An 8,456-nucleotide genomic window follows, 5' to 3' on the forward strand; every position below is an offset into this window, starting at 1 on the left:
GATATGGAACAAAGAAAAGATAAGTACAGAAACAACTCAGTATTAGAATCATTTAAGTACAACGTTTGTAGGAATGAGGTCCCATTCCAATATACAGATAGTAGAAAAACTTCCCGAATCATAGGTGAGTGTGCAATCCAGTATAGGTCAGCTTGCCAAAGTTTAAAAAAAACTTTCAAGATAAGATAGAGTTCTTACTTGCATCCATCCAAACAAGACAACAGGTCTATTAGCCTTGGATGTGTCTTACAGGTATCGATGGACTATACCAGTTGTTATCCATGTCCGTTTACAAACTTTTTAAAAAAACCTTTACAAGCTTAGTCCAACGTATTAAAAGGAAGTTATAAAAAAAATTTAAGCTAGAAATCTGAGTTTTTAGCACGACAATTAGTACAATGATTAGAAAGCTATTATACCTTGCAGGTATCTGAATCACTCCTTAAATAATAACCAATTTAAATTTATTTAGATGTGTTTTTATGTTTGTTGAATCATCCCACTTCAAACCTTTATCAGAATGTTATCCAACCAAGTAATAGGGAGCCCCTTTTGAGAGCCAAACTATGCATGTTTTTTGGAAAAAAATATTCCACCTTAATAGTCGAGGCTACAATAAGAACATCAATCTGCCCGAGTAGTTTGTGATCATAGCCGAACAGAGGATGATATGATGTGCTAAGAGGACCCACAACCCCTTTTCAACGAGTCTGACAAGATGTCTTACCAATAGTCTAAAACTAAGTCTGTAGACGACATTATAATGCAGGGGCGATAGTATCAAATAGTCCCCAAGGCTTCTGGTGCTAAAAAACCAAAAAACAATCCCAATTTTTTATACAAAAAAACCCGCAGTCTGACAAGATGCTTTTGCTAATAATCCAATGCTTATAAAAAGTTTGTAAACGGCATTATACTGCAGAGGCCTCAGTATCAAAAAATTCCCCAAGGTTTTTGGTAATCAAAAGACCATAAACCATTTGTTGGATCAGAGTCATGTCCTGCTGCGCACAACGGCCATAGAAGACCAAATAAAAATTTAACTGTAAGATGTTTTTAGAAATAAACCCGTTTTTTATGGCAGCAACAGTTATAAGCAAATGTCAAAAGGCCAACCATCATACCTCAGAAATACCAGGCAGTCGATACCCAGAGGCAAGGTTCATGAAGGAGTCCGAGCGGAAGTGCGACGCGAGAGAGAGTGCGAGAAGAAGAGCACGATGATATGGTGAACTCGCTCTACTGTAATGTGTAGAGCATAGTGAGTTCTTATTAGGTTTTTACAAAAGAATATGTGTACATACCTGGCGGCCCGCCCACTTACCTGGGCGACCACATTGGGCTTTATACCCCAACAACCTCCCACTTAAAGTCCAATGTGGTACTTTAAGTGTGAGAGAAGCTACTATACAAGCTAATATACAAGAGATGTAGAGAAGTGATGTACTACCCTACACCTAACTGCTTGCGAAAATGCGCAAAGCTCTCTGAGGGAAGTCCTTTTGTAAGTAGATCAACAGGATTTTCTGTGGTGTGAACTTTGACAAGCTGAAGTTGCTTATCCTCGAGCATTTCCCTGATGAAATGATACTTCACATCCACATGCTTTGTCTTTGAGTGATAAACTAGATTGCGAGCCAATTGTATAGCACTTTGACTATCACAATATAACACAGGCATCTCTTCTTTGATTCCCAAATCTGTTACTAGTCGATTAAGCCAAATTGATTCTTTGCATGCCTCTGATGTTGCAACATATTCAGCCTCTGTAGTAGACTGAGTAACACAATCTTGTAATCTAGAACGCCATGATACTGCTCCACTAGCCAATGTAAAGACATACCCTGACGTAGACCTTCGGTTGTCTAAGTCACCTGCATAATCTGAGTCTGTAAAACCCTTTACACTTAGCTCCTGACTCCCATAGCATATACGCATACTCTTTGAAGCTTTCAGGTACCTCAATATTCCTTTCACTGCCTCCCAATGTTTCTTGCCTGGGTTTGACATGTATCGACTTACTACTCCCACTGCAAATGCAATGTCTGGGCGAGTAGCAATCATTGCATACATCAAACTACCCACTGCAGACGCATATGGAATCTTATCCATTTCAGCCTGTTCTTCCTCAGACACAGGACAATCTTGTTTGCTAAGTTTCACATATGGTGGCAATGGAACACTCAATGCCTTTCCCTTCTCCATATTGAAACGTTGCAAAACCTTGTCAATATACTCTGTTTGAGATAACCAAATCAACTTCTTTGATCTGTCTCTCTCAATGCGCATACCAAGTATATGACTTGCCTCACCCATGTCTTTCATGTCAAACGATTTTGCCATCTTTGACTTCAAAGCTGAAATTTCTTCCAAGTGCTTGCCAGCAATCAACATGTCATCCACATACAAAATAAGGATCAGCCAACTACCATCCTTAGCCTTCTTTGTATATAGACAGTGATCGAACTCACTACGTTTGTAGCCTTGAGAAAGCATAAACTTGTGGAATTTATGGTACCATGCCCTCGGTGATTGTTTTAAGCCATAAAGACTCTTTAACAACTGGCATACCCAATCTTCCTTGCCTTTCTCAACAAACCCTTATGGCGGCTGCATGTAAATTTCCACATCTAAATCACCATGCAAGAACGCTGTCTTGACATCCATTTGGTGCAACACCAAATCTAATATGGCAACCAATGCAAGAAAGCATCTCAATGTAGTCATCTTGACCACCGGAGAGAAGACTTCATCAAAGTCAATGCCTTGTTCTTGCTTAAAGCCCTTGGCAACAAGCCTTGCTTTGTACTTTGGCTGACTATCATGAGCGGTGATCTTATACCTGTAAACCCATTTACAAGGTAGAGCCTTTTTGCCTTGTGGTAATTTAACTAGCTTCCATGTCTTGTTTTTATGCAGAGCTGTCATCTCTGACTGCATGGCCAATTGCCAATTCCCGGAGTCCTTCATTTGCACTGCTTCCTTGTAACATGAAGGCTCATTGCAATCAGTCAACATGACATAGTTCATAGATGGAACAAACCTATCAGGAGGTCGCGTGACACGTCCAGATCTACGCACAATAGGTGGCTCAGGCTCAGCCACAACCTGTGGTTCCACTCTATCCTGTCCTTGCTCCTCTTGAGCCCTGACATTTTGTCTTGCACGTGCAGGTCCATCTTTTTGGAAGACAACTCTTCTAATCTCCTCAACCCTCTCTGGTTTAGAATGATATTTGGATTCATTATAGCGAACATCATTGCTGCGGACAACCTTTTAGGATTCGGGATCCCAAAGTCTGTACCCCATCTCACCAGAATTACCATAGCCTAGAAAGATGCACTTTCTACTCTTTGGCTCAAGTTTGTTCCTAAATTCCTTTGGAACGTGAGTATATGCCTCATAGCCAAAGACTCTGAGATGCTTGTATGAGGGCATTTTGCCTGACCATACCATCTCTAGCACTGAATCCTTCTGCAAAACCTTGCTAGGAGATCTATTTACAAGATGAACAGCTGTTGATACAGCTTCAGCCCAAAACCCATTTGGCAGTTGTGCATTAGACAACATACTTCTGACCTTCTCTTGTATGGTCCTATTCATCCTCTCAGCAACACCATTTTGAGGAGGATTGTAAGGAGCAGTAAGTTCACGTTTTATACCTTTTGACTCACAAAAGTCCTGAAAGGCCTTTGAAACATACTCTCCACCATTGTCAGTGCGTAAGCATTTAAGCTTCTTGCCACTCTGATTCTCCACAAGTGTCACAAACGTTTTGAAAACACTAAACGCTTCATCCTTGTGCTTGAGAAAGTAAACCCATACTTTCCTCGAGTAATCATCTATAAATGTCATAAAGTGAGAAGCTCCCCCTAGAGATAGGTTAGGCATAGGTCCACACAAATCACTATGAACAAGTGCCAACTGTGTATCTCTTCTACTGCTTGTATGCTTATGTGGCTGCTGTGTTTGCTTACCATACAGACAATGTTCACAGAATTCAAAATCATTAAATGAAAAGCCAGGAAAATAACCAGAACGAGACAAGATTTCCATTCCCTTCTTGGACATATGTCCTAACCGGCTATGCCACAAAGAAACGTTCGGCTGCTCGGTTACATTGATTACATTTTTAGAGACATTTGATACATAAATCATGTAAAGTCCTTCAGAATTTACTCCATGTGCTACTGTCATAGAACCCTTGGATATCTTCCACATGTTCTGTCCAAAAGTGGTGACGTAGCCAGCATCATCAAGTAAACCTGTGCTGATCAAGCTCTTTGTAATTGCGGGAACATGTCTCACATTCTTCAGCGTGAAAGAAGAGCCATTCTGAAACTTCAATTGAACATCTCCAACACCTAAGATCTCACATGTTTGCCCATTGCCTAGCCGAACATGATCTTTAGTGGTCACATAAGAGGTAAACCACTCCTTGTTTGGAGACACATGAAGTGATGCCCCTGAGTCTATAATCCAGTCACTCAGTGCATTTCCATCAGATGCTGTAAGAAGAGCTGAGTCCATTGTATTCTTCAAGAAGTAGATGTCTCCTGACACTAGACTGTCATCCTCTGCAACAGTGTTTGTCACATTTATTTCTTGAATCTTCACTGAGGACTTGTTCTTCTCACCATGGTCTTCAGCTTTCTCTTTGCCTTTTTCTGCTTTCCATTCTCTGCAGTCTCTTTTCATGTGACCCTTCTTGCCACAATGGTAGCATTCTATGTCACTCTTGCCTTTAGCACTGCGGGACTTGCTACAAGACTGATTCCTCTTTCCACCTTTGTACTTTTCTTTGGTCCTTCCCCTGACAACTAAGGCTGTTCCTTTGCCTTTGTCCATTGTCTTTCTATTGGTTTCTTCAGTAAGCAGACTTCCTTCTACACCTGCTATGTTCAAACCATCTGGAGGTGCAGAATTACTCAAAGCTGTGCGAAAAGTGTCCCAACTTTCCGGCAATGTGATCAACAGGAACCATGCTCTAACAGGTTCATCAAACTTGACACCTTGAGCTGACAACTGACTCTAGATTGTGTTGAATTCATTCAGATGATTGGACATAGGTGTCCCTTCTTTCATTTTCAAGTCAACAAGCTTCTTAAGCCAGTATACCTGTGAACCTGCACTCTGCTTCTCATAAAGATCACTCAGCTTTAACCATGCTTAATAAGCCAACATCTCGTCTGCTACATTGAAGTAAACGCTTTTTGCCAAAGTCAGCATAATGGTAGAAAGTGCCAATTCATCCATTTCGCTCCATTCATCTTCGTCCATATCTTGTGGTTTTATCCCCCTGAGCTTTATAGGTTTTATCTGCTTCTTTTGTACCAACACGTGCCAAATCTGCTTCTTCCACAATGGGAAATTGGTTCCATCCAGCTTCTTGATATTGTAAAGAGCACTGTCCTGTGATCCAGCCATAGCTACGCTTCACAGTGGTTTACTTTCCTGGGAAAAAGTCGGCAGAGTTTCCCCTGTAAACTGACCTCTGAACCAATATCAACCTGTCAAATGAACCAAGAAAGCTTCAGATTCTGCATAAATTTCGGCAGAGTCTCCTTTGTAAAATGGCTCTGGTGTACTCAAAAACAGACCAAAAAACAGCTCAAAAACACTATCTCTCTGACACTGTAAGCTGTGGGTAAACCTGTCCTGCACCTGTACTGTCTCTGACTGTTCTGTCACTGTCCTGTAAGCATAGACTGCGACAATGCCTCAACGGCACTAAAGCAAAGATGCAATCCCAACTGTCTAACTCACAGTCAATACATCCTAGCTGCCTATCTAAGGGTGCTCGAGGGATCGCTCCAAGACCTGTATCACCGAAAGGATCTCAACATTCGAGAATCCCCCAGCTCAATAAAACCTCACTCAACCCTCAACAAAGGCTGCAGTAAATCTGACAATACATAGACTTCCCACAAAGTCATACATCCACAAATTTCCCACTGTATGCTGTAACCGCTACGGCGGTTGTTTGCTGCGTGACTCACAGCCAGCAAACCCTCAACAGACATACATCATGTCTGACAATACATCCCATGTGGAAGTACCTGCAATGTCAGGATGAAATCTGGAATATCAAGCAGCAAACACAAGCTACCTGATGAACTAGTGGATGTCGCCTACAGTCTGTGTGTAGATGCGCCCGTGTCGTATGTGACACGCCTCCAAGAACTGTGAGCCGTCCTTCGATGTGTAGACAGCCACAAATCAACACTCTGGGAGTGTCGATATCCTCAGCACCTGCAGTCGTAGGCCGAAAACCCCAAATTTGCAGAGTCGGATCTGCACCCGCCGAGACCACGTAGTCGAAAATGGCCTGCGCAGATTCTAGCCTCCTGCAGTGCTGCCCCGAGCCTCGATTTGAGCTCTAATACCAGTTGAAGGAGTACGAGCGGAAGTGCGACGCGAGAGAGTGCGAGAAGAAGAGCACGACGATATGGTGAACTCGCTCTACTGTAATGTGTAGAGCATAGTGAGTTCTTATTAGGTTTTTACAAAAGAATATGTGTACATACCTGGCGGCCCACCCACTTACCTGGGCGACCACATTGGGCTTTATACCCCAACAGTTCAGAGAAATATTTATCCCATTATCATGCCAACATCCGACATCCACTATACTTACCTTGCTGTAACGGCTAGAACCTAATGTTTGTTTAATGTAAAACCTTATCAAAAATCAAATAATACATGGGAAAGGTAAAAAACCTAAGAGACTTGTGTAGTGAGCTCCATAATTCCGTGTAGAAGCACGCAGTAGGTTATTTAGTTTAAACAAGACAGAACAATCCGAGCTAAGTGAGGGGCAGAGATGCGTCCTCACCTGTTTATATAGGGGAAGGAGGAGGGACTGCCAGTCATGTGTCATGAGCGGGAACCATGAGTGAGGAGATCGCCATCTGTGAAGTAGGGCCGCCTTCACGCCCCCAAGTAATGAGAGTTTTTCCTAAACCAGCACCTACACGGCAGTAATAAAGTACCTGCCCGATTTACCCAAGACAATGGGGTAGTAACTTTTTTAAAGAAGTGCTAAGTCCCATGGTGAAGACCCAACCAAGTGTATTTTAGGGAGTGTGTGTCCGAAAAGGCCAAGGAGTCTTCGTAACACAAAGTGTGTGTGTGTGTGTGTGTGTGTGTGTGTGTGTACCGCCCTAACCCAGGCACCATACACAATGGGTCGGTAGTAGGCCCATTGTGTATAAGCCTACTACATTATAAGAGAAATGAGATTATCCTGGTTGAAGTGTAGCCTAGGCCAATTATGCTGGGTGAGAGATTGTGCAATTATGTCACAGACCTGGTTTCTATTAAACCTGTTAAGGCAATACTTTTTGATAAGTAAATTAACATCCTCCAAGGCAAGGAAATAATCAGAGGATGAATAGAAAATTAAGTGTAGTAGGTTGATACATGAGCTAATAGCAGCCTTGTGAGGCGTATTGCTATTCCTTTTTGTGAAATTTTTTGAAGGAAGCATTCCTTCGGTAGGACTATTATCTCTAGTTGGAGAGCACTGATAAGGTCAGTGAGGCAACTTAATATAGCTGATAAAGCAAGGTAGGGTTTTTTGGGAAAGTTAGGTATATGATTGAGCCCATTGGCCAAGATTCTTCGTACTTTAATATTTTCAATAATGCTAAAATCACAGGTACAAACATGTTTTCCATATGCCTCGAAGTTCCTGCATAAGGTGGTCAATCGATAGTATGTACATTCGGGAATAGAATCTCGCCGAAGAAAGTCATTACTGTAAACCAAATTTTTCATTGGTTGTTGATACTTCCATCCTATGAGTATATTATTAAGTAACTTGTGATTGCCAAAAAGGAGTTCAAAGCACTCTTAAAAAAGGGTTTTTGATCAAATCCAATTGAGAAGTACATTGTGAAAGAGACAGTGTATGTAGATTTATATTTTGTTTGGATCCACTTTGTCGAGAGTTCTAACTGCCAAAGCATTCTTTGGTTTATGGTCCTTAAGGTATAGCTTAATCTGTTCGAGAATCTTTGCAAGATTCTCAGGGTTGTGTTTAGTACTCATGCGGGCTGTCTTTCTAAAGGGTATGTAGTCCTGAAAAAGAAACAATTTAAACATAAAAAATAAGTAAAAAAAAGTAATTGTAGTTTTGGGCCTTCACCAGCAAAGTCAAAGACTATAGTAGCCATGAGCAGGGGCGAGAAATAGATTCTATGAAGGACCACCTAACACCAGTCAACCAGTCAAGGGATTATAGATTGTGGGTCCAACCTAGAGCTCAATTTTGGAATTAATTTCCAAAGCCAGCATCCCGGTTTCTCTAAAAAGAAAAACCTTATGTATAGGATGTGTTTGTAGCTGTTTAATCTTAGATAATAAGACATAATTGAACTTTTACATTCAAAAGACAGTTGGCTATGGAACAAAGAAAAGATAAGTACAGAAACAACTCAGTATTAGAATCATTT

This window comes from Adiantum capillus-veneris, chromosome 21, assembly GCF_014529385.1.
Source record: "Adiantum capillus-veneris isolate H3 chromosome 21, ASM1452938v2, whole genome shotgun sequence".
Lineage (NCBI taxonomy): Eukaryota > Viridiplantae > Streptophyta > Polypodiopsida > Polypodiales > Pteridaceae > Adiantum > Adiantum capillus-veneris.